Source organism: Piliocolobus tephrosceles, unplaced genomic scaffold, assembly GCF_002776525.5.
Source record: "Piliocolobus tephrosceles isolate RC106 unplaced genomic scaffold, ASM277652v3 unscaffolded_36476, whole genome shotgun sequence".
NCBI lineage: Eukaryota > Metazoa > Chordata > Mammalia > Primates > Cercopithecidae > Piliocolobus > Piliocolobus tephrosceles.
The window spans coordinates 1-25,573 of record NW_022320394.1 but is presented as its reverse complement, the minus strand read 5'-3'; the positions used below and the strand labels follow the sequence as shown (position 1 = coordinate 25,573).

General features: G+C 39.4%; 1 long non-coding RNA gene across 1 annotated transcript; it reads right to left on the bottom strand.

Annotated features, from left to right (window-relative positions):
- Positions 1-10,055: 10,055 nt before the first annotated feature.
- On the bottom strand, positions 10,056-15,813 carry LOC113222924. The gene is made up of 3 exons (XR_003308572.2): positions 14,017-15,813; positions 13,377-13,465; positions 10,056-10,870 (listed from the first exon to the last, which is right to left on the bottom strand). It is a non-coding gene; the product is annotated as an uncharacterized LOC113222924 (long non-coding RNA).
- Positions 15,814-25,573: the final 9,760 nt, after the last annotated feature.

Genomic DNA, 25,573 nt, shown 5'->3' with positions numbered 1-25,573 from the left:
TATGGAGTCTGCCTCAAATAAGTGAATTGGAGATGCATTCTAGATGAATGGTAATAGGAGTGAAACCAGTTCCTGAGATCTCATGGATCTGTTTCCCTCTACACTGTAAGCCAGGACCACTCCAAAGCTGACGTTTCATGTTTTGGCCCAAAGTATTTAACACTATAGGCCTTTTGTAATCTCTAAGTGGGTACTCTGTACATTTTAACATGGAACAATGCGACCACATTTTTGTATTTTCTACATTTTCAGTCTTTCTAATTTACTGCTTTATTTGATATCTGGTAAAGTTAAGAGTTTTGGTTCATTCTTTCATTGTTCTTTACACTGAAAATTGCATAGGGTTGTAATCTTAATTCATGTCTATTTCTTCTGAAAGCTGACAATTGCTTCAATTATATTCTGTCATCTTTCTGCTATTACCAATACCTCCTTGCCTAGCACACATTTTATATTTAACTCAATTGGTCATGATAATAAACAAATTAATTTACTTCTTTTTTAAGTCATTGAATTGAAGATGGCAGGGTCCCTGCATCAGTCAGGTTCCAATCAGGAGACAGAAGTCACACAGTAATTTGAACCAGGAAAGCTTAGTAAGAAAGGATTGTTAACTACAAGAGTGGATTACCATCTAAAATCCTACCTATTTTGGGTAAGATTATAGAACTAGCACAGAGAGGGAGCAGCCACTACCTCTAGGTTTGAGGCAGAGGACCCAATTAAGCCCTGCCTCCTTCAAGGTCTCAGTGAGAAGCAGTCTCCCTTGGAGAGGACTTGATCATCCATGGTTCACTGAATGGCAGGCCAGTTTCCCATAATAGTGGAACATCTAAAAATCTGCCCTCTGTGTTGCTGGGGAAAAGCTGCAAAGGGGGAGATGCTGATGAAATGTGTTGCCTCTGAGCCCCGCTGGTGTCCTGTGAATACTGCCCACCTTATACTACAGAAGTAACCAGAAAACACATAGAAACCAGAAAGAACAGCCCTTTCTTCCTCCAGTGTCCCTCCAGTGCCCTCTACTGCAAAAATGTAACATTCTGCAAGCTAGCAAGGGAGAAATGTCCCACTATCAAAAGCAGGGTGATGAAGCGTAGATTTGGAAGTGAGAGGCGATAGCCTAATAACTGACATAGTCCACCCCTTTGGTCACTGAGCTTCTATGTGCACCCATCTGCATGCAATTGAACTTCTTTACAACAATGCAAGTCTATGTTTCCACCTAACAATGTATAGCTATCCTTCATACAAGGGAAGATGTTCTTATCCTTTCCCCAAAATGAAGAGACATAGAATGCCAAAGTCATTATAACCATCATTAGCCACATTACTTACTCCTCAAATTCAGTCATAGTCCCACTAAGTATCCTGTTACCCAGAGACTAGGTATATTGACAACTGGCACAACCGTTAAGAAAATGGAGCTCAAAGGTACCTCCTCTCACCTCTGTGGCAAACTTCCCCCTCCATGGTATCTCCATGACCACAAATCTTCTTCCTCTCAAGCCTTTGTTTCTCTACCTAGTCTGAAGTAACATGATCCAGTTGATGCCCACCTACCTACTGCTGCTTCTACCACTCCCCATCTTCATCATTGCTGTATTTTACTAGCTGACACCTCTTAGGCAAGGCCTTGATATAGTGCCCAATGCAGTAGCTACCAGTATGCTCATGATATGGAGTATGAATGACAGTAAAAATTACACAAGTAAGAGTTAAATCTAATCATTTCAATCTCCTTCCCCAAATAGGGAAATTGGACAATTTAAGTTTAACTCATGTCTCTCCCACCTTGGCCAGTTAATAAGAATTGAGTAGTCCAAAATCAATGAGGAAAAAAAAAAACTTAAATTTTAAAATATAGTCAATGAAAAGAGGATTAAAGAGAAGCATGTGAGATCATTCGCCCATGGAAAGTGAAGACTTGCCAAAACAATGTGCCTTTTTAGTGTTTTTCTTCAATTGTTACAAATCTGTGATTTGTTATATTTGACCCAGTGGAAGTCCTGCAAGTCACACTGACCTATTAATAGAAACCCAGACTCCAAACAACCAAGAAACAGAGCTCAGGCCTGCTTTATTTCTCTACTTGCACCTCAAGAGCAGCAGTGACCTTTGCCTATCATCCGACAACAATGCGGATGGCATCATATTTCTACTGACATCTCTGTTTGGTGTGTGAAGTTATTTCCAAAAAGCTTCATTTATTTAATCCTCCAGCTGTCTAAAAATCTTTATGGGTGACCATTTTTAGCATGCCCTTTACCCTTTGCTCTCTGAACCCTTCCAGGTCCTTGCTTAAGGTTCCCAAATGTCTAAGAGCAGTAGGGGGAGAAAGTGACAACTGGATGCCTAATGATATAGAGGTCAGCTGGTAAAGTTCCATAAAATTACTTTAGGGAGAAGCTAGTAGAAGAGATGGCGCTGTGTTTGTACTTCTACTTTCACAACACAAAATAATTAATGAGTAAAAAATACTTTTTGTTTAATAATTGCTGTTCTTCATTAGTGTGAACCAAGGGCACAGTCTATCTAAGACAATAACATCTGCACCCCATATTTCATTATCACCAAACTTCACATTTCACACAAAAGCATTGCTAGCACAGCCTTACAGCTTTAATTAGTTTCTGCCATAGCTGTGAAGGTCAGCCAATTATTGTGTGTGAAATTTCAATATGAAGTGGCTGAATTGAAGACAGCATTGCAACAGTGTGGGATTCTGCAGTGCTGTAAATCTAGTACTTTGGAACCATTTTTTAAAACACAAGATAACATAAAATAATCATCAGGTATGAATGGTTTCAAGGCTTACTGGTTAATTTAACATGTGCTTGGTGGGGGAACAAAACCACATCATTTCTGATTGTTGCTTAAATTCCCTCATTACATCGTCATTATCTGTGACACAGTTGTTAAAGCTGAATCCATGTTTTTATGATCAACATCTTTTAACTCACTTAGAACTGCACTGGAACATTTGATTTAGAAATAAAGCCTGGTTTTACTGGATTTACATGATGCTTACACACAGTCATACATATAGATACATATAAATGCACACATATATTTTATATAGATACATAATGTTTAATATGTACGTGTTAGTATGTATACACACGTTTAAACACTGCATGTTTGACCCATCAAAATATAAATAGGCATTAATAGATTAGGTCAACTTAAGAATGTTATTTTACTGAAAAAACTTGCTGAATTAGAAACAAATTTTACTAGGGATTCAACAGTTTTCTGTTTAGGATCATAGAACTTTGAAATTAGAAATGATCTTGAAGCTCATCTGCTCTAGCCCCTCTGTTTTACACATGAGGAAATATGCCCAAGAATAATAGAGGGTTTCCCAAATCCAAAAGTGTCAGCAACTCAACTCAAATTCTGAACTCCCTTTTCTCCTGACTTTCCATGAGCCTGTTATACCATGGCATAACAATGTACATAAGATGTGCCACATGATACATAAAAGCTCCAAATTTTGCTCAAATTTTCATGAGATCGGAGGCCAGTTTGCTTTGTTTTGTTTTCTACATAGACATATAAGTAGACATATGTCCTAATTCAAGCAAATAAATATTTTTTGAGCTATCCTTTGTGCAAGGAACCTTGAAAAGCATTCCATATATCTAATATGATTAAAATATTTTCACCAAGTTTACAAGCCAGCAGCATAGATAAAACAAAGCGGAGGAGGAAAAAGAGACCAAAGAGTTAATGGAAACACCTGTCAGACTTGGCGGAGCATAAAGACAGGGACATACATATAGATACATATAAATGCACACATATATGTATGCTAAGGAGGCATACCAAAAGATAAGTCATAAGAAAGAAAATGGAAGAATATTGAGCAGCATCCCTGGCTTCTACACACTTAGATGCCAGTAGTGCCCCCTGCTCAAAGCATGACATTAATAATTCTCTCTAGACATTGACATGTGCTCCCAGAAAGGGGTAGAGGGGGAGAAAATTTATTTAAGAACCACTGATCTAAGGTCTAGATTCCAGAGCATAAAGTATTGTGGATCTTGGAAGGCTTCTCATTTCCAAAATAGACAATTTACTTCAACTTCATTGGGATGCATGATCCTTTGATCCTTCCCTGATTTCCCAAGCTACAGGCTGGGAAGGTAATGTCACAGACTGCAGAGATGCTCAGAAGCTAAAGATTGAACTGAGGTTGCTTGATTTGATGGTTTGGTGACCTATGGAAGGAAGTTAGATTGTAATGGATTGAAGAGTAAGTGAATGTGATTGAGCGGTGAGCAAGTAGAGTTGCAGGTGTGCACAATTCTTCCAAGAAGTTAAAAAGTAAAAGAAAGAGCAGAGGTGATGTAGCATCTCCAGGGAATTATACAGTTGCGCACTCTCAACTTCAGGAACTGTTGATATCTGGAGCAGAGAAGTCTTTGTTGGGATTGGGGGAAAAGAGGGCCTGTAATTTTAAATGGGATATTTTGCAGCACCCTTGGTTTCTACTCTCAAGAGGCTGGTAATACTCCTACCTTCAGTTGTGAAAACCAGAAATGCCTCTGGATGTTGCCAAATGTCCACTGGAATGTAAAATCTTTCCTAATTGAGAACCACTGGGTTAGGGAAAAGGATTTTTTGGTTTTTTAATTTAAGGTAAAGAAAACTTAAGCAAGTTTTCAGAAACAGAAGAAAAGACAAGGAGAATGAGAGAGATTAAAGATGCAAGGGGAAACAAGGAAACATGGGGAGGGGACGAAAGCAAGAAAAAGGTAATGATGGGAAAGATCAAGAGTGCCTTGAACAGGAGAATGGACTTTCCTTCAGAGCAAAGAAATAGAATGTCTGTCAATGGGAGACAGATGTTAACAGCAGTCAAATCAGGAAGTCTTGATCTTTGAAGCAAAGTTGTAGATGAGCTTTGTTTAATGATAGGATTTGACAGTAGGAATTCACCATAAAGTTGAGAGGTAAACTTCTGGCCACTGCTTAGCTGAGACTTGATAGAATACCTTGGTAGCAGAACCAAGAAGTATATCAAAGATGCCAAAGTTGTTTCTTACTCAATTAATCTTTACCTGCCTGGCAGCAGGAGCAGAAAAATGAACACTTCTGCTGAGACAGAAACAGAAGGACAAGTGGTGAAAGGGAATGGGGGCAAAGTAGGAAATCTGTGAGTGTACAGGAGGCACAGACTGAGTTAAGAGGGAGAAAAGGGAAGAATCAAGGGATCATGCATCCCAATGAGATTGAAGCAGATTCTCTGTTTTGGAATTAGAGGCCTTTCTAAGATCCATAATACTCTTTGGTCTACAATCTACAATCTAGACCAAATGACTGTCACATCCCTACTCCTGCCAGGGACATTTGGCAATGTCTGGAAACAATTTTTATTATGATGATTGAGGCCAAGTTAGGGTGGCAGTGGGAGTGGGACAGGGGTACTACAGGCAGCTAGTGGGCAGAAGCCAGGGATGCTGCTGAACATGCTATAATGAACAATGTAATCCTCATATTAAGGAAGTATTTGGTGCACAGTGTCAATGGTGTCACTACTGAGAAACCTTAAGAAACCTTATTCTAGATTAAAACTAGCTATCTTGGAAATTAGCTCATGAAAACTCTCGGGACTTTTTTAAAGAAATTAAGCTGCTGAAAGTTCTTTTTTACAACCCTATTATACTTTAGCATCAATTTTTATAGTCTTTTGGAAAGAAAGGACCTCCAACTGCTTCTATTTATTCATTATTCCATCCCAGATAAGTTGAATTCTATAATGGAGCCCATATTAAGCATAGAAAATATAAAAATAAGGTAGACATAGACAAGCATTAACTCAGAGAGAAGCATAACTGTGGACTGAATTGTGTCCCTCCAAAATCCATATGTTGAAGTCCTAATCCCCAGTGTGACTGTATTAGTAGATAGCACCCCTAAGAAGGTAATTAAGGCTAAATTAGGTCATAAGGGTGGGGCTCTGATGTGATAGGATTAGTATCTTTATAAGAAGATATACCAAAGATTTAGTGTCTGCAAGCCAGGAAGTTAGGCCTCACCTGCCATGCTAGCACCCTGATCTCTGTCCTCTGTCCCTAAGAACTCTGAGAAAATAAATGTCTATTGTTTAAGCCACCCAACATCTAGTATTTTAATATAGAGTCTTCTGTCTAAACAAAGACAGAATATTCTTCTGTTTTGTTGCTATTGTTAATTTGTTTATTCATTCTAACACTTGTCCTAAGCAAATGCTAAGAAGCCAGTTTTGTCTTAGGAGTCTTCTCATTCTAACCTAACTTCTTATTCTCCATTCTTCTCCCCATCTTTGACAGTAAGGAAAAGAGATTGTACTTTGAAATTAGACAGACCTGTGCAAATTCTAGCACCTAACCTAACAAGCATGAAGTTCGTTTTCCTCATGTATGGAAAGGGGCATAATCACATTTACTTGCAGGGGTATTATATGACTTAAGTGAAAACTCTGGTGAGAATGTCTAATATTGTTAAATTGAGAGACATGGCAGTCTCTCAATAGATAGCACTTCTGATCCTCTTGGATCAGAATTATAGTCAAAGGTAGTTTTCCGAAATTATTTGGTTTGCTCTTCCCGACTGTCTCATTAGGTGCTGGCCTAAAGAGGTTAAATAAAGTTTTCTCTCTCCCAAATAATTTTGGTAACTGGAAAATCCTAATTGTCTAACAATTAAAACTTCATGATAAATTTCTAGCCCCATAACAAGAGGAAGAAGCAATGATATGTTGAGGTGTGAGTACCTGAGTAGTACCTAAAATGAAATAAATATATAGTTTCTACTAAAGAAAAAAGAAACAAAATAAAGCGCAATTGCGTTTATTCCCAGCATGTTTCAACATTTAAGCAATTCAGTTAGCATTTTTTGTTACATAAAGTGAAGCAGGAACATATCTACAATCTATATTATATCTATTAATCCCTGCAGTTTACAACATGCTTATTTTGTGTCAAGTGCTGTGCTGCGCTGTTGACATCTGCCAACTCATTTAGCCCTTCCAGAAGCCCTTCCTTCATTGGCATGTGCAACTGGATTATGAAGTGAGGATGGGAGCCTCCATCTGATATTTATGAGTCTCTTCCTTTGTGCGACAAGTGAATCTGTGTAATGCTGTCTCATCTCACCCAGATAAGTAAAGTTGTAAGGACTCCTGGAGGTGTTGGATGGTGTCTGAGTCAGTTTCATCTGGAAAATGATTATCACAAGTTTCAGATCAATTTTGAGGGAGCTTTTCCTAAACAATCTCCAGAATCATCTTATCTTCACTCTCTTTCAAATATCGATAAAAAGGGACAAAGGCCCTTTTCATGAGGAAATGTTCATACGCTGCAGCCGTTCAAAATACAAGTAGTCTCTCTGGTTCATCATCTGGAATCACATAGAACTCCATGGTTGAGAGGAGGGGTGGGGAGGTATGGTAGATGCACGCCTCTGACAAGCAGGAAATGTGGCTCCTCTTGCTCTATGACTGGGTCAGGACACCTGATCTCCCAAGCTGCCCTTCTAATAGAGATTATAAAAGAGACCATGAGACCAAAGAATTGCATGACGGGTACCCATTAGAGCATGCCTTGCCCTTTGCCTTCCAGGCTCCAGCCTCTAAACTTAACTTTCTCCTGGCTGACAACACAAATTGGAGTCTAAAATGCCAGACAGGGATCTGTCTTGGCCTTTTGTTACATGGTCTACCTCCTTCAGATTTCCAAGACAACTGGAGCCATGCTGGCAGAGAACTTGCTAAATCTTAACAGACGTTGATGGACTCACTGTTTATTCTCTGTGTTTATTAGTATAAGCTGCATAAAGTCAGGGACCTGCCTGTCCTCATCACCGCTATATCACCACTCCTAGCAAGTGCCAGGCACATCTCAGGCACTCAGGAAATGATGGCAGGAAGGAGGGAAGGGAGGAAGGGAGGAAGGGAGGAAGGAAGGGAGAGAGGGAGGGAGGGAGGGAGGGAGGGAGGAAGGAAGGAAGGAAGGAAGGAAGGAAGGAAGAGAGGGAAGGGGAGAGGAGAGACGAAAAGAAGAAATAAGTCATCCTAGACCCTAAACAAGATGGAGAAACCCAAAAAATGCAGTACATTAGAATTCCTTTCGGTATCAAATTCCAATACTGCAGTTGGAAGAATTCTCATAAATATTACTGAGCTTGGCCTCTCCTTTACTCAAGTCCAGAGGGTTAAGCAGTTTACTGTGGTCACATGCAAGTGTGTAGCATAGGCCTCCTGACCCTGGGTCCAAGAGCTTTTCTCTTATACTCTGTGGCTTCTCAGGTGAGTTTTTCCAGCATCTGCATTAACATGCTTGTTCGGACGAACAGAGGCAGGATGGTGCACTTCCGGGTTCTTCTTCACCACCAACTCTTCCCATGTGTGCGAGAATGCAGCTGACGTCCGGGAAGGCGCAGATTAATCAGGCATGCACCAGGTGATGTCAATCCCAGGAGACCAAGATTTACCTGGTGGCACCTGCGGAGCGGCCCCCCTCCCCCGACATGCCCGTGCCCCGCCTATTGCCCTTCCACTCCTAGAAAAGTCGCTCCCAGCAGATGCGCCGGGGCGGGCTTTCTCAGCCCCCACTCTTGTCGGGACTGTATTAGAAATTCCGCCCCCCTCCTTCCCCCAGCTCCGGTCCCTGAAGCTAGATGACCAAAGAATAAATTTGCAGTTTTGCTTTTAGCCTTGCCTACTCGCTGGTTCTTTTGTGCCCACTCTGGTGGTCTTAGAAAAACAAATCAATGCTCTCTTTTCAGAAACCACAGTGTACTTCACTTAGGGCCATTAAGAAATAAATGATGTATTTATTTATTTAATGAAGTAGGTGGATAGAATCAGTTTTGATAATTTTTTTCCTCTGAGTAACTTTTTTATTTTTAGTTTTTAACTTTTAGGTTCAGGGGTCCATGTGAATGTTTGTTATATAGGTAAACTATGTGTCACAGGGGTTTGGTGTACAGATTATTTCATCATTCAGGTAATAAGCATAGTACTTAATAAGTAGTTTTTTGATCTTCATCCAGTTGTGAATTTTGGTAACAAAGCATTTCCTGTTTCTGGTATGCATATATGTGGATTTGCATGTGTTTTCCCTTGTAGTTTAAAGAACAGAACAAGATAAAAATCAGTAGGGGTTTTCTCACCAAAGGAGAATAATTTTAGGGGAATTCAAGGGATCAAATTCTCAACAATGTGCTTTTATATATATATAAAAAAAAAAGTGCCTCTGCAATTTTAAAATTGAGGCAGTGGTGACATTTAATAAAAAGATCTTGAGATTTCAAATCCTGAACTATGACTGTGTGCAAACTAAAGATTGTGACTTGGAAGAAATTATCTTACAATTCTGGATTTTAATACCATGCCTATGAATAAGGAAACTGAGCCAATCAGGATTTCTCGAGAGATAGCAAGTGGACCACTCCCTACCTAGGAAGGGTGAGCTGCTGAGACCTGATGCCAAAACAAGAAGAGGTTCTGCAGCGAGGGAGGGGCACCTTCACCCAGGGAGCAGAAGGGCTCACGGCCACTCTCTCAACCTCCTAGAGTCCCTGGACCAGAACCGAGAGCTGTTGTAGGAGTGGTTTCCAAAGAGTATAATCTTAGGAGTTTCACATTTCAGATATTATATTTACACAGTGCTTTTAACTTTTTAAGTGTCTTTTTCCTGTTAATTAGTGTTAACACCCTCCTCCCCACCACAAGGACTAAAATGCACTATTTTGGGTCCATTTTTAAAATAAGGAACCAGAGAATAAAAACATTAGATAGTCTCTGAGCCCAGAGTAGAAATCTCTTTCCTAGCCACCAGTTCCATGGTCTTTCTCCTAGACCTTTCTGGGAACTTTTTTTTTTTCTCTTTTGGCAGACAAATGGTTATGCTAAAAACTTAAAAATAGAAGCAAAAATATGGGAAATGGAAAATTGTATTCTAACTGCCTCCCCTGGATTTCCTACTCCTGTAAATATGGACAAATATAGCGGAATAAATAAAATCCACAAGTATTAAGGACCACTTTATTGGAAAGATGAAATCACTTCCTCACAGAGCTATCTAAAGAATAAGTACAGCTAATATGCTGCTAATTTTTAGTATACTGTTAATTTTGAGTCACATGTTCTCCACCTTCTTCAGCAATCCTTTGGATGGCAGTTCCAACGGACACAAGGATCAAAATGAAGCAATGGACACAAGGATCAAAACACAGTTTTGGAATAACTGGCCCCCGGGTAACGGAGAGCTGACTGTCCTCCCATAACCTAACTAACTGGTTCCTTCTACCAAGTAATAAACAACTTTCTGGAAGCCACTTTTCCATCACTTGAAAAAACACCTTTCAAGGATATCTCTAATACAGTTTTCTAGCCCCTGGAATTCAATATTTCAAGAAATACCTTTAAGCCAACTAAACCTCTAGAGATTTTTCTGTTTTCACTCAACTCTTGTTTCAGTTCCAATATTTCTAGGAAAACATTGATTGATTTACTATGGTAAATTACGAGATGTTTTTAACGTTGGGTGCAATATATCTGATTTGTGATCTCTAGACCTCAGATGTTTTATAGGAGAAGTTAAAATTCTACACTACAGGCTGGCACAAACAGGCTCACCTGTAAGCCCATAAAACCCTCCACCAGATGTGTTTCTTCTTTTTCTCACAGCTCTGACTCCACTTTCCTTGATTCGTCATGATCCACATCAATAAATTAGTGATGCATAATTTCAAAGAGCTGATTTCAGACTAGTTCTGAAGTGATCTAAGTGTCATGCTGAAAGGCACAGATGCTGAGGCTTGATGGAGGTTGGCTACACATGATGGTGGGAATCACAAAAGCAGAAAGGTATGCTTGACGCATCTGAAAAAAGCAAAAAAAAGCCTAAGCTTCCAAGTGTAATAGTTGCCTATTAGGTTGTTTTCTCTTCCAAACAGTAAGATCTGTGAGGTCTTGTGTCTGTCCTATTCAGTATCTAGCCCTTAGTGCAGGGGAGGGGAACAGTGAATATTTGCAGAAGGAATGAATGAAAGGTAGGCCAAATGAGCCATGAGGAGGGAGAAGCACAAGTTCAAGTTATCAAAAGCTAAAGCTGAACTTTTCAACTGCTTTCCTCCTTTCTTTTCAGCAATACTTGCAAATCTCAAGAAAACTTAATGTCATTTTTTTTTTATTCAGTTGGGCTGAACTGCACAATCATCAAGTTGCCTGTTGACTCTGCCTCTAAAGCCAATAGGTCTTGGGTTTAAGCTCCACGTGGATCTATTAGCGCCTTTTTTTGTTTTACGGCCAGGGATGCAAATTACATCTATGTTTATTCCTTTTGCTATCTATGTCTTTTAATGTTTCACACTCTGCAAAGGAAAAGTACTTTGTAACATCTAATTCTAGTCCTCCCTGTCACAATTTAAACCCATCCCTATTCTACATTGGGGGAGGACAAAACACAACTCTTGATTAACTTTCATGCCTCATTTTGATTCCTCTCTGGATCAGTTAGCTTTTGCTGTGTAACAAACCACCATCATTAGTGGCTTAAAACAACAACCACTTTAATTAGCTCATGATTCTGTGTATTATCAATTTGTGTTGGGCTCATTCATGTGGTTTTACTCGAGTGATCTGGGCTCAACTCTCCTTGATGTGCTTACTCATATATTTAGGGGCTTCAAAAGATGCCTTGAATAGCCAACTGATGATACCTCCCTCTGCAATGTCCCTCATTCTCCAGGAAGCTAAGCCAGTATTGTTCATATGGTGGTAGAGGATAACAAAAGCTATAAAACCTTGGAAAGCCTAGTTCAGGTGTCAATTATAATTTCTGCCACATTCTATTGGTCAAAGCAAATCACTAGGCCAGCCCAGATTTAAAAGTTACAGAAATAAATTTCCCTTCTTGATGGGAAGAATTTGTGATCATTTTCGTAATCTACTACACCATCCTAGGGTTCCTTCAGTTTCTTCAGTCTCATCCTTTCCTCACATTTTCCCCAAATACATCTTTTCTCTGTTCATTTGGGATGCAACCTTAAGACTCTATGTATATCTCAATCATTTATTCGATAAAAACTTATTAGGCATCTACTATATATCAAGATCCATGGTAGGCTCAAAGTCTACCAAAGCATGGTTCTTAACACTTAAGGGGCTTAAGGATAGAGGATCAAGCAAATAACTAAGAACTAAAAAGTGAAGAGAAATTAAAGAATCTTAGTAACGATGAGAACATGGTCAGGGTCATTAAACTCAAGTCAGAAATAGAGAGCCAGAAAAGATTCCTGGAAAAGATGGTGCTTAAATGAGTAGGAGCCATATAGATCAGTACTACTGAAAGTGTGGTCTGTGGACTAGTGGCAGTATGCAAACTGTTGGTTACTGGTTTGATGTGAGAGAAGAGTAAGAGTTTGGAAATTATAATAGTAATTTGGTATTGCTGCAAAGTGCAAGCATGTGATTTTGAAAAATTGTCATTTTTTGTCATAAATGCAACAAATTTAAATTTAATTTCTTAAATGATCCTTCATCATAGATAGTCTGAGATGTACTGACTAGGTAACAAAAAGTGGACAGAATGCCCCAAGCTAAGGTAATAGCAGGTGGATGTTAGGCTGAATAATGAACCCCCAAAAGACATCCAAGTCCTAATCTCTAGAACCCATAAACGTTCTCGCATATGGAAAAAGGGCTTTGCAGATGTGATTAAGTTAAGAATCTTTAGAAAAGGAGATTACCCTGGATTATCTGGATGGGCCCTAAATGTAATCACATTTGTTCTTATAAGAGGGAGGCAGAGGGATATTTGACACTGACAGAAGAGGAAAAGGCAATGTGGCCTTGGAAGCAGAGACGGATTAACATGGCTATGAACCAAAGAATGAGAGCAGCCACCAAAAGTCAGAAGAGACACGGAATGAATTCTCCCCTAAAGCCTCCAGAGGGAAAGTAAACCTGTCTACATGTTGATTTTGGACTTCTGGGATCCAGAACTGTGAGGGAATAAATTTCTGATGCTTAAGACTCCAAGTTTGTGGTAATTTGTCACAACATCCATAGGAAACTAACACACAATTATGAAGACAAGGAAGCATGAAGCAGCTTGATATATTCAGGGATCTATAAGGAGCTAGACAATAACTAAAGGAAATACACATGTAGGGAGGAGTAGTAAGGATAGGGAGAAAGAAGGAGGCAAGGACTGGGAAGAACAAGGATCCCAACTTCATCTCATACTGGGGTTGGAATAATTAAAGATAAAGGCTTTAGAAACCATTCAGTTCTTAGTTGGTAGAGTGTAGTTGTATCCTACATGGACTAAAGCTCAAAGGAATATTGTATTTTGAACTCAATGCAAGAAAAAATAAGAGCATACCTTGCATGCATCTATAAATTCAAACCAAGTTGTGTGAATTGATGTGTACTCTAAGCTCAGCTTTCTCCGGGGAGAAGAACAAGCCAAATCTGAGGATAAAAGAGAAGAAGGTATATTATTTACCTGGTTAATAAGGAGTAGATGCTATAACAAGCTAAGAACTAGTAAAAACAAATCTTCCAATTTGTCTAGCCTGAAACACATTCACACACACTCAGATACATTGTAAAACTAGCCTATCATACTAACCCAAAGGAAAAAGGAAAACTATCAAAAAAAAAAAAAAAAAAAAAAAAAGAGTGGGGAAAGACTGAGGACTGGCAATTGCTAGTGACATGTTTACTAAATATATTCTAAAACATTAAACATAACATTGGAAAGCAAAGGAGCCAAGCGGTTGGAGAAGCCCACTGATTACTATTCAGGTTTGGTCTCTGATCTGTTTTCTCAGCACTTGGCTTCACAACCAAAGCTCAGCCAAATAAATCTGCATCTCTGGTGTCTCCAGGCAACTCTGAACTTGGCATTTCTGACACCGGAGAGCTAGCCAGGAAACCCCTCTTTGGAGGGGAACCAATGGGCCAGATTCACTCTATCAACATCCAGACATCATAGCTAATTACAAACACACAGGACCAACCTGACAGCCAACTCTGTAAGTAGCAGACACCAGCATTCCCCAGGGAACTGGCTTGGCTCCAGTGAGTACTCCCAGTGACGAGAACCCTTTTAAGCAAGACACTCCAAGGGATCACCAGATTGTGATGGGTTTTGTGTGGCCATGTAAAGACATTCTCCCACCAGCCCCGAACCCCAGGAATACCAAATTTCTATTCAGAGAAAGTGAATGGAAATCCCTAGCAATAAGAGTATATTCAACATTGTAGAAATACAAATAAATAGCTAATCACATCCCTGCCCCCACCCATCTGGTGCTAAACTCCTTTTAGATTGGAGCCTAGGAAAAATTCTAGAAAGGAAATTGGTAAAACCCTTGACCCATGACTCAGGGAGAAAATAGTCGTATTTACTTCCTATAGAAGTCCATGATGTCTTTCCCTTTTCTGACATTTTCTAACAAGAAATTATTCATCGGGAAAACTGGAAATTTGGCCACAAATGTTAAGATCTAGGCAATGAATTAGTCAAATGTTTTTATGGAGAATCCATTTGTACTTGACATTAATTTAGGTTGTCTGCTAGAAGGTCAGACTTCTTGGAAAAGTTGGGGCCATGAGAACAGAGTGCTGTGCCACCAGATCCTGATGGCCTAAAGCATCTTGAGAAATGCAGGCTGCTTCACACCCCTGCATCAGTGTGGTCCTGGCACTTGTGTTTGTTATAGGAGGGTTATATAAGTGGCTGGTTTAATCATATTACTCCAGTGGCCTGCAAGTAAGTGACACATCAACAGCCTAGATAGCCCAAATCATTCAACTCAACTGAGCCAGAGCATTGAGCCAATATTCTGCACGGAGTCTTTACATCCCTAAGACAATTATATTATTGTGCAATTTGCGCCCATAATGTGGATCTTGGCTCTTAGGAAGAGTTTATTAAAGCTGATTTTTAAATTCCCTCTCTAGCCCATCTATTCTGCATCCCTTTAACAACTTTTTGGGCTACATTTGATTAGGTAAGAGCTTTATGCATTAATCCTGGTTAGATGGTAGAGAACTTTCCTAAATCTTTCTTCCTCAAATGGAACCATAATGAGGATGTCTAGCTTATTTTTTTCTGATGAAGGAATGTACATTTCTGCATAAAAGAAAGATTTGGTATCCAGAAATCACAGCAGCATCACATTCTAGTAATCCTTCGTGTGTCATACTTGGAAAGATGATCAAGTAACATTATCTCATTGTATTCCATTGTCCTTTTACATGTTGCCACTTTCAGCCCTAGGTTCTTAGACCATGTGCACATCCGTCACAGAGGATCCTTTATCTTGAGCATTCCAAGGGTCTGTGGCAGAATACCAGTCCTCCTTCCACATTCTACACTAGTCCAGGAAGAAATCTGTGTCCAGAAAGAGAATAGTCCCAGCAGAATGACCTTTACTGAGGCCTGACATCTGCTACCTTATAAGCTTCTTATATACTCAGCCTAATCCACCTGGAGGCTTTGCTGCCTGATGGAAGGTGATAAAAAAGTTGTTATGCTATAAGCCCTATCTTAGATTCAAGGCATGTAGGCTGTGTAAGATTCTGAGGCTTAGGGCAGACAGAGGGGGAAGTAATTCTTAGTTCAGGGGCAATTCTCAAGATGCTTATTAGGATGAACTCTGGTCTAAGAACAACTTTATTGGTATGAAAGTCAAGGCAAGGCTTCCTAATAGGAAGGAAGCTCCCAGCTTCCCAACATTTCAGAGGGGCTGAATGTAATGGTGATCATAAAACTTGACAAAACCCGCCGGGAACCAAGAAGCCCAAGTCTAGAAATTTACAATCCACAGAGGATCAACAGCTTGTATTCTGGATATCTTAAAGGTGAATGCTCTAAAACACCCATCTGCCGGTGGTGATGAAAACCTGGACGCCCACGGTTATAAATAATTCAGTCTGTTTCTTACAGCAACTAAGGCGAGGGCCTAAATTCAAAATTCAACTGGGTTTTTTATTTACACCCTTGGCCAAGAAAAGAAAGCTCATAGATGGAGCTTCTAAGAATAATGGAAGCATATCTCCAAGGACAGAGGGAGACTTTGAGATACCTTACTAAAAAATTGCTTCTCTGAGTAAAAGGATAATTGCTTCTCAGAATCACAAAATGAAATGAAAATATAAACTATTTTTTAATAATATGTATTTTATTTTATTTTATTTTGTATTATACTTTAAGTTCTAGGGTACATAAAAAAGAAAAAAGAAAATATAAACTATAGTGGAGGAACTAAAAAATGTAAAAATGTTATTGTATTATGAAAGATTTTTATTTTTAATATTTGTGGGTACATAGTAGGAGTACACAAAATACCCTGATACAGGCAAACAATGTGTAATAATCACATCAGGGTAAATGGAGTATCCATTGCTTCAAGCATTTATCCTGTGTGTTACAAACCAATTATACTCTTTTAGTTACTTTAAAATGTATAATTAAATTATTATTGACTATAGTCACCCTGTTGTGCTACCAAATGCTAAGTCTTATTCGTTGTTTCTATTTTTATTTTGTACTCATTAACCAACCCCATATTCTTCCTACTTCTCCCACCCCCACTTCCCTTCCCAGCCTCTGGTAACTACCCTTCTATTCTCCATCTCTATGGGTTTAGTTGTTTTGATTTTTAGCTCCCACAAATAAGTGAGAACACGCAAAGTTTGTTTTTCTGTGCCTGACTTATTTCACTTTACATAATGACCTCCAGTTCCATTCATGTTGCTGCAAATGACAAGATCTCATTCTTTTTATGGCTAAATAGTACTCCATTGTGTACCACATTTTCTTTATCCAAACATCTGATGATGAACACTTCAGTTGCTTCCAAATCTTGGCAATTGTGGACAGTGGTGCAATAAACATGGAAGTGCAGATACCTCTTTGATATACTGATTTCCTTTCTTTTGGGTATATACTCAGCAATGTGATTGCTGGATTTTATGGTAGCTCTATGTTTAGTTTTTTGAGGAACCTCCAAACTGCTCTCTATAGTGGCTGTACTAATTTACGTTCCCATCAACAGTGTACAAGTGTTCCCTTTTCTTCATTTCCTCACCAACATTTGTTATTGCCTGTCTTTCGGATAAAAGCCATTTTAACCGGGGTAAGGTGATATCTTGTTGTAGTTTTGATTTGCTTCTCTCTGATAATCAATGATGTTGAGAACCTTTTCATATGTCTGTTTTCCATTTGAGAAATATGTTTGAATCTTTTGCCCCTTTTAAAATGAGATTATTAGATTTTTTTCCTATAGAGTCGTTTGAGCTCCTTATATATTCTGGTTATTAATCCCTTGTCAGATGGGTAGTTTGCAAATATTTTCTTCCATTCTGTGGGTTGTCTCTTCACTTTGTTGATTATTTCCTTCGCTGTGCAGACACTTTTTAACTTGATGTGATCCAATTTGCTCATTTTTGCTTTGGTTGCCTGTACTTGTGGGGTATTCCACAAGAAATTTTTGTCCAAACCAATATCCTGGAGAGTTTCCCCAATGTTTTCTTGTAGTAGTTTCAGAGTTTGAGGTCTTAGATTTAAGTCTTTAATCCATTTTGATTTGATTTTTGTATATGGTGAGAAATAGAGGTCCAGTTTCATTCATGAAAGAAGTTTCTTGCACTAAAGCAAAAAAAAAAAAAATGGGATTTTTAGTGCTCAGCAAACACACTTCAGAGGTAAATTATTTACAGTCTGCATTGAAAGAAAAGTTTCTTCCTTTTAATAAATTTTCAGTGTTAAAAAATCTGGTATATTGGAAAGATATTTGTCCACTGATAAATTGTTTACGTTTTTCTCTCTCATATATTCCTGAGTAGATTATAGAAATACAGAATATCTATATTATATGTATGTTACCATTATAGCTATATTACCAATATCTATATTATTATTGATCAGGTGGTATATATCTCACCTGATATGTTGTTGGCAGGTATAAGATAAATAAGTCTCATAGTCACTGACATCACCAATTCTGTGTCCTTTGAAATTTACACATATTTGAACATCAGAACTTCTGAGAAAGCCTGTCCTTCAGGAGGAGTGAGTGATACACATAATTTCTTCACAATTATAATAGAATCTCCATCAATACTCACAACAGGGAATTATTTTAGCCTCATTTCATAGAAGAAGAAAATGTGAGCCTGGGAAGATTCAGTGACTTGCTCAAGGTCACACAGCTAGGAAAGGTTAGAATTGGCATTCCTGATTCTTAATCTTGTGCTCTCTCCAGTACAGTATGCTGCCTTTAGTCTGAACCCTAAATGGACCACATTCCAGAAAAGCTAATGATATTCATAAATGCAATTATGAGTAAGTGATTTATCTTACCCAATTTCCATTCTTCCTGAAAGAGATGTCTGTATTTGCCATGAGCTAAAACAGTAGCATTCTACCTACCTGGCAAGAACATGACTCCCCTGAGTTGCTAAGTTTAGGCATATCAGATAAAGTGGAAGAATGTAAAGTTATAATGATTTTATATCTCCCAGTTGAGATAATACTACTGAGAACCACTTGGAGCTGAATAAATTGAACAAGTGCCATTTTGATTAGTTTCAAAAGACAAAATAGTATTTTTTTTCCCTAAATCAAAAAGAAAAAGTCAATGGCAGCAAAATAAAGCTCTTATTCTAAATAAACTCAGTTTTATTTATTTGCTAAATTTCAATAGTATATATACACAATAATTTGAACCATTTATGCATATAAATGATACTCTGCATTAGAAAGATTCAGAGGTAAATACCTAAACAAATGAACCATTTAAAATATACAATGGTTCACAATGCAAATGAATGTCATAATAGCTTTGGCTAACATTCTTCCACGCTTACCATGTGCCAGGCCTTGTGCTAAGTGGGTATTATCTCATTTCATCTTCACAATAACCCTATCAGGAAAAAACTAGCATCCCTTCCAATTACAGATAAAGAAATCAAGGTTCTGTAAAGTTAAGTGGCTTGTTTGAGCCCCTGAGGGAGGAAGGGGCAGAGATGGGGATTGAAAGCAGATTGACGGAGGACCAAGACCCCATGTGTTATCACCAATATGGTTTCCTCTTTTCACATTACCTGATATTCTATCCACATGCACTAATTTGAGGAGGAAAATAAGTTGGGTTTAGCTTATTTTTAAAATTTTTTTTTTTTTAAAAACATAGCTGGTAATAAGTTATTTAATTTCCCCTCTGCAGACACCACATGAGCCTTACCTGTGACCCAATGCTAACCCCAACATGGTGCATACAAACTGGCCTCTTCAGCCAACCCCTAGCACTTGCCTCTTCAGCTCTCCTCGCACTTACCTCACCCTAGAATCAGACCAAAGAAAGTCACGAGTGCAGCCTGAGGTATTAGAAGGTAGAATGGACCTAGCAGAAAGAGACAAGAACACAATGTGGGGGCAAAAACGGCCTGTCCTGTTACCAATACCACCAGACCGACCATTCTGCCCTACCCAAAACTACTGTTTTCATCTCTCCTGACTGATCAAGTCTCATCTGTCTGCATTTTGTCTAAATGCAAGTGACATTTATATCCATCCCCTCCTTCTTTTAACCATTTGCTCATGTCTATATTTGAGTTTCTGGCATCACGCTAGGTTCTAAGGGTACAAAAATGAATGAGATGCTATCACCTGTTGTCAAGAACTTCACAGCCTAGGGAGAGAGTGACATATGACCAGAGAGAGTCCAATGTGGACAGATAATGAAGAAGGGAGTCAGCACAGGAGATTCTGAGAACACAAAGGGTGTTCTCAGAGCTGATCAGAGAAGGCCTCCTGGAGCAATGGACCCAGAGCTGGTATGGAGTTGGCAAGGTGAGTGCATGAGTGAACGAAAAGAGTCGAGTGGGGGAACAGTGTTCTGGGCAGAGTGGACCTCATGACCCAGAAAGAGCCTGGTGTGTCCAGTGACTCACTGTCTGTGATCTAAGTAAAATGTCTAAAGAGTGGCAGGTATGTTAATTCCCAAGACTCTTAGAAAAAAAAGAGATTGGTGTAGAGAGGCTTTGCACTAACTCTTCCTGTCCTGCCTGTTATGGTTTGGCTGTGTCTCCACTCAAATCTCATCTTCAATTCTAGTTCCCATAATCCCCATGTGTTGTGGGAGGGACCCAGTGGGAGGTAACTGAATCATGGCGGTGGTTACCATGATTGTGAGTGAGTTCTCAAGAGATCTGATAATTTTATAAGGGGCTTTTCCCTCTTTGCTCAGCACTTCTTCCTGACATCATGTTAAGAAGGACTTGTTTACTTCCCCTTCCACCATGATTGTAAGTTTCCTGAGGCCTCCCTAGCCATGTGGGACTGTGAGTCAATTAAGCCTCTTTCCTTTATAAGTCGCCCAATCTCTGGCAGTCCTTTATGGTAGTGTGAGAATGGACTAATACACTGCCACTGTATTTACCCAAATGACTCCATCACCTTCATCTCAATTCTTTACTGGGCTATGACCACTCAGCTGTGGATGGCACCAGATTAGCAAAGCAATGCCTTGGGTCCAGGTGACAGCCTTTAAATATGAGCAGAGGCACCAGCTAAGCCTGGTGTGGCACAGCACTGATACACACATTCTGTGCTTCCATGTCTCTCCCAAATCTATGCCTTTACAAAGTGCACATTCACTCCTGAAAAAGCCAAGAAGCCAAATAAATCCAAAAGAAATGTATGCTTTTCAGCCAACAGGAGGAGCCTGTCCTCTACCGCTTAGAAAAGCAATTAGAACAACCATGGCAATGTGATTTATTGAGGGCTTCCGGTGGGCCGAGCTACCATCATCTCCCACATGGACTACTCTGTGGCTTCCTCATAGATCTGTTTGTAGTTTCTCTCTGGCCCCTTCTGATGCTTTCTCCTTTCAGCAGCCAGGGAAGTCTTTGTAAAGTTGGTTTACAAAATTGATTTATTTATCCCCACCCTCCTATTTCACGCACCCAAGTCTACATAGCAACTGTGCTTCCATGGCTTTCCATGGCACTTAAGATAAAATAAAAACTCCTTCATTTGACTGGAGTCTGCCTCCTCTCTCTCCCCATCCTTCTCTCACACCACATCTCCCCAAACTCAACTCACAGCCAGGAACTCTTTCATTTCCTTGAATGTTGAATGCTTACACATGCTTTTCATTCTTTCTGGACCATTATTTCCACTCCTCTTCATCTAGACAACTCCTAGGCCTTCTCCACAAGACAATTCAATTATCACCTCCTCAGGGAAGCCTTCCTGATCTCCTTGGCAAGGAAAAATATCACAACCTCTCCTATTTAAAAAACTCTTATATTGCCAAGACTCATAACCTCTCAAAGCAGCACATTTCTTTACTGCACTAACCATGATAATGATGTATCATTTATTTAGTGATCAATGCTTGTCATTTTTCAGTAAAGGACATGCAACAATGAAGAGGTGAGCATGGGAATATGGGATCTATTGACACTGCCACATATGGCATCACCTGAAAGCAGCTGACCTGGTAGAACACTGGATTGTCCTATAAAAGTTTCCACAAAGGTGCCAGCTCAGGGTTCATAACCTGCAGGGCCAGGGTGCTACACTCCAGAATGTACACTGCAAAGTCTACACCTAATATGTGAGGCTATGCCCCAAGAGCTAGAATACACAGGACCACGATCTCCCAGCAACCCACCTATTGAATTTGTGTGTCTCATCACTGCCACTTAAGGCTCTGTTGGGTTAGAGTTTCTAGGTCCTAGTGGGATGCAGCGTGGGGAATATGAGGAATGTTTTCACAGGGGGACACAGTAAAGAGTCCTCTTGGGCTACTCATGCCAGTGAACCACCTCTTGGTGCTGTCATGAGTGGGAGAACAGGGAAAGGGCAGTCATGGCAACTTCAACCTGACAAAAGTAAGGCAACCAAGAACCAGACCCCTCAAGGAAGAGGACATGAGTCCCACCATGAGCCAATTAAACATTTGGCTGAAAGTGAGAAAAACCCAGAATGAGTAGAACAGAGGAGTTATCTCTTCATTACTTCCCAGCTGTAGCAGAGGGTACTATACATATCTGTCTTAAGTCTTTCTGAAATGTCAGGGACAGAGCGGACCTAATATGACACACAAATGCCACTGAGTGGGGTAGGAGGTAAACTGTAGTAAATGCCACGTCCCCTTGGCCACCTCAGATGTCAGCTGCAGCCTGGTGAGCATTTCCATGCATATTGGCAGTGTCCTACCTCAAGTCCTCCACCAGCATCACCTTACTTTTCTGCCTCTAGAATTTGTTTTAAACAATGGAATCTCTGACAGTTTGTTCACCGGGCAGGCCATAAGTGCAAGGGAGTTAACTTTCCTAAGGACAACCCTCAGTCTGGATCCATACATATATATTGAAAACAAACTCCCTGCAAACACACAGCTTAATAGGAGCAAGAACTAAGACTACCTATATTAATATGACTTTATTATTCTACAACTCAGCCTTAACCAGCTTTGTGATTTGAAGCATCAAGTTCCTAGTCTGTAAAGAGTGGACTAGACAAGATTAAAAGATGAATGGCAAAGATCACCAAGGTCATAATTACTTAGAAGTAAAAACTTCTAGATTGAAGAGTGTACCTTTAAACCCAGGATTAAGTCCCTAACTAGTGATGAAATGTCAATAAATGTTCATTGGAGCAAATAGCACAAAGATTTAGAAGAAGAATTGGCTTTAATAATGTTTTATACATAAACAAAAATATATGACAATTTCTACATTTTGTTTATGTGGAAATTTGCCTCACAACACCTGTGTGTGTGATGGTGGCGGGACACTCCACCAGGTGCAGAAGACCTAATTATTGCCACAAACAAGCTGTGAGACGCCAGGTGGCCATTTCATTTCTTTGGGCCTTTGTTTATGCATTTGTAAAATAAAAGAAGTGAACCAAATCATCTCAAGATACTTTGTACCTAAAATTATTTGATTTTCTATTGTATATCCTTAAGCTGTGTTTTCACAATGACTCATTCTACTTTGATGAAGAAGTCAGCCTCCAGTTACATCTCCAAAAAATAAAGACAAGTTGAACCTGTTTAATCACATGCAGTCAGTATCAAGTATGTATTACAGGTATCATAGATAATACAGAAAGAACCTAGTGACTCTCCCCCTATTCTAGGACTCAGCCCTAACTTGCTTTATGGTTTGGAGCATGAAGTTCCTAGTCTGTAAAGAGAAGGGAGTTCTTGTATTTGCCCCCTAGATCTCTTCTAACCCCACGAACCTAAGACTAATGGCATCCCTCACCTCCCACAGCTTGTCTATGTTGTTTATTTCTCACCCATTACTTCACTAAGGAAACTAACATTGCAACAGAGACCAGAGGGAATAGGGACAGGGGCAACCACAATTCAAGCAGCTGGTTTTAGAGTCACTAAAGCAACTGCTGTTCTATTTTCCACCTGCAAGTTAAAAAGTGAGTGAACTATTTCGAATGTTAGCTAAACATTCCTATCAAATCTAGTGTAGTAGATTTGGATTTGGAGTACAGAGAACTGGATTATAATTCTGATTCTGTCACCTGCTGGCCATGTCACCTGGGCACATCACTTCATCACTCTGTGATCCTGATTCTCCAAGTGTAAAATGCGGATAATAGCAAGGAGATACTGTGGAGATTTAGAAAGATTAAATACAGTTACCTACATGAAAGAACCTGGCATAGCACCAGGCACCTAGAAGACATTCGCTGAATGATTGGAAGGAGGATCTAGCTGTCTGCCAAAGACAAAAAAGTAGAAAACATGAAAACACTAATGAGTATAAACAGAAAGTGTACTGGAGGCAGAGTGAGATTTGGGTTCTAAACTCAGTCATTACTAGCTAAGTGTCCTTGAACAAGTCAAGGTCTCACCTTTTCTCACCTCAATTGCTTCATCTGTAAAATGTTGGGCTTAACTGCCATGATTCTGCTTTAACATTCCAGGATTCTGCAATGACGTTAGTTTGCCATTGCTGACGTAAATGTTGTTTTCTACTCAGTGATCCACATTCCAAGAAACCATTCTTGGGATGGAATAGGATACCTAAACCAACTCATCCTACTCATTCATTGTAATGGAAAAATAATCAGTTCTGTATTATTTATGCCACAGGCATGACTCAGAGCATAAAAGTATGAGTAGAGGAAAGCTACGGCCCTTAAATAAAAGTGCTAATAAATAATCTGTTTTAAATAGCTCTGATTATTTTGAGGTACACTCCATCAATACCGAATTTATTGAGTATTTTTAGCATGAAGGGCTGTTGAATTTTGTCAAAAGCCTTTTCTGCATTTATTGAGATAATCATGTGGTTCTTGTCTTTGGTTCTGTTTATATGCTGGATTACATTTATTGATTTGCGAATGTTGAACCAGCCTTGCATCCCAGGGATGAAGCCCACTTGATCATGGTGGATAAGCTTTTTGATGTGCTGCTGAATCCGGTTTGCCAGTATTTTATTGAGGATTTTTGCATCGATGTTCATCAGGGATATTGGTCTAAAATTCTCTTTTTTTGTTGTGTCTCTGCCAGGCTTTGGTATCAGGATGATGTTGGCCTCATAAAATGAGTTAGGGAGGATTCCCTCTTTTTCAATTGATTGGAATAATTTCAGAAGGAATGGTACCAGCTCCTCTTTGTACCTCTGGTAGAATTCAGCTGTGAATCCATCTGGTTCTGGACTTTTTTTGGTTGGTAGGCTATTAATTATTGCCTCAATTTCAGAGCCTGCTATTGGTCTGTTCAGGGATTCAACTTCTTCCTGGTTTAGTCTTGGAAGAGTGTAAGTGTGCAGGAAATTATCCATTTCTTCTAGATTTTCTAGTTGATTTGCGTAGAGGTGTTTATAGTATTCTCTGATGGTAGTTTGTATTTCTGTGGGGTCCGTAGTGATATCCCCTTTATCATTTTTTATTGTGTCTATTTGATTCTTCTCTCTTTTCTTCTTTATTAGTCTTGCTAGCGGTCTGTCAATTTTGTTGATCTTTTCAAAAAACCAACTCCTGGATTCATTGATTTTTTGGAGGGTTTTTTGTGTCTCTATCTCCTTCAGTTCTGCTCTGATCTTAGTTATTTCTTGCCTTCTGCTAGCTTTTGAATGTGTTTGCTCTTGCCTCTCTAGTTCTTTTAATTGTGATGTTAGAGTGTCAATTTTAGATCTTTCCTGCTTTCTCTTGTGGGCATTTAGTGCTATAAATTTCCCTCTACACACTGCTTTAAATGTGTCCCAGAGAGTCTGGTATGTTGTATCTTTGTTCTCATTGGTTTCAAAGAACATCTTTATTTCTGCTTTCATTTCGTTATGTACCCAGTAGTCATTCAGGAGCAGGTTGTTCAGTTTCCATGTAGTTGAGCGGTTTTGATTGAGTTTCTTAGTCCTGAGTTCTAGTTTGATTGCACTGTGGTCTGAGAGACAGTTTGTTATAATTTCTGTTCTTTTAAATTTGCTGAGGAGTGCTTTACTTCAAACCCACAGCCAATATCATACTGAATGGGCAAAAACTGGAAAAATTCCCTTTGAAAACTGGCACAAGACAGGGATGCCCTC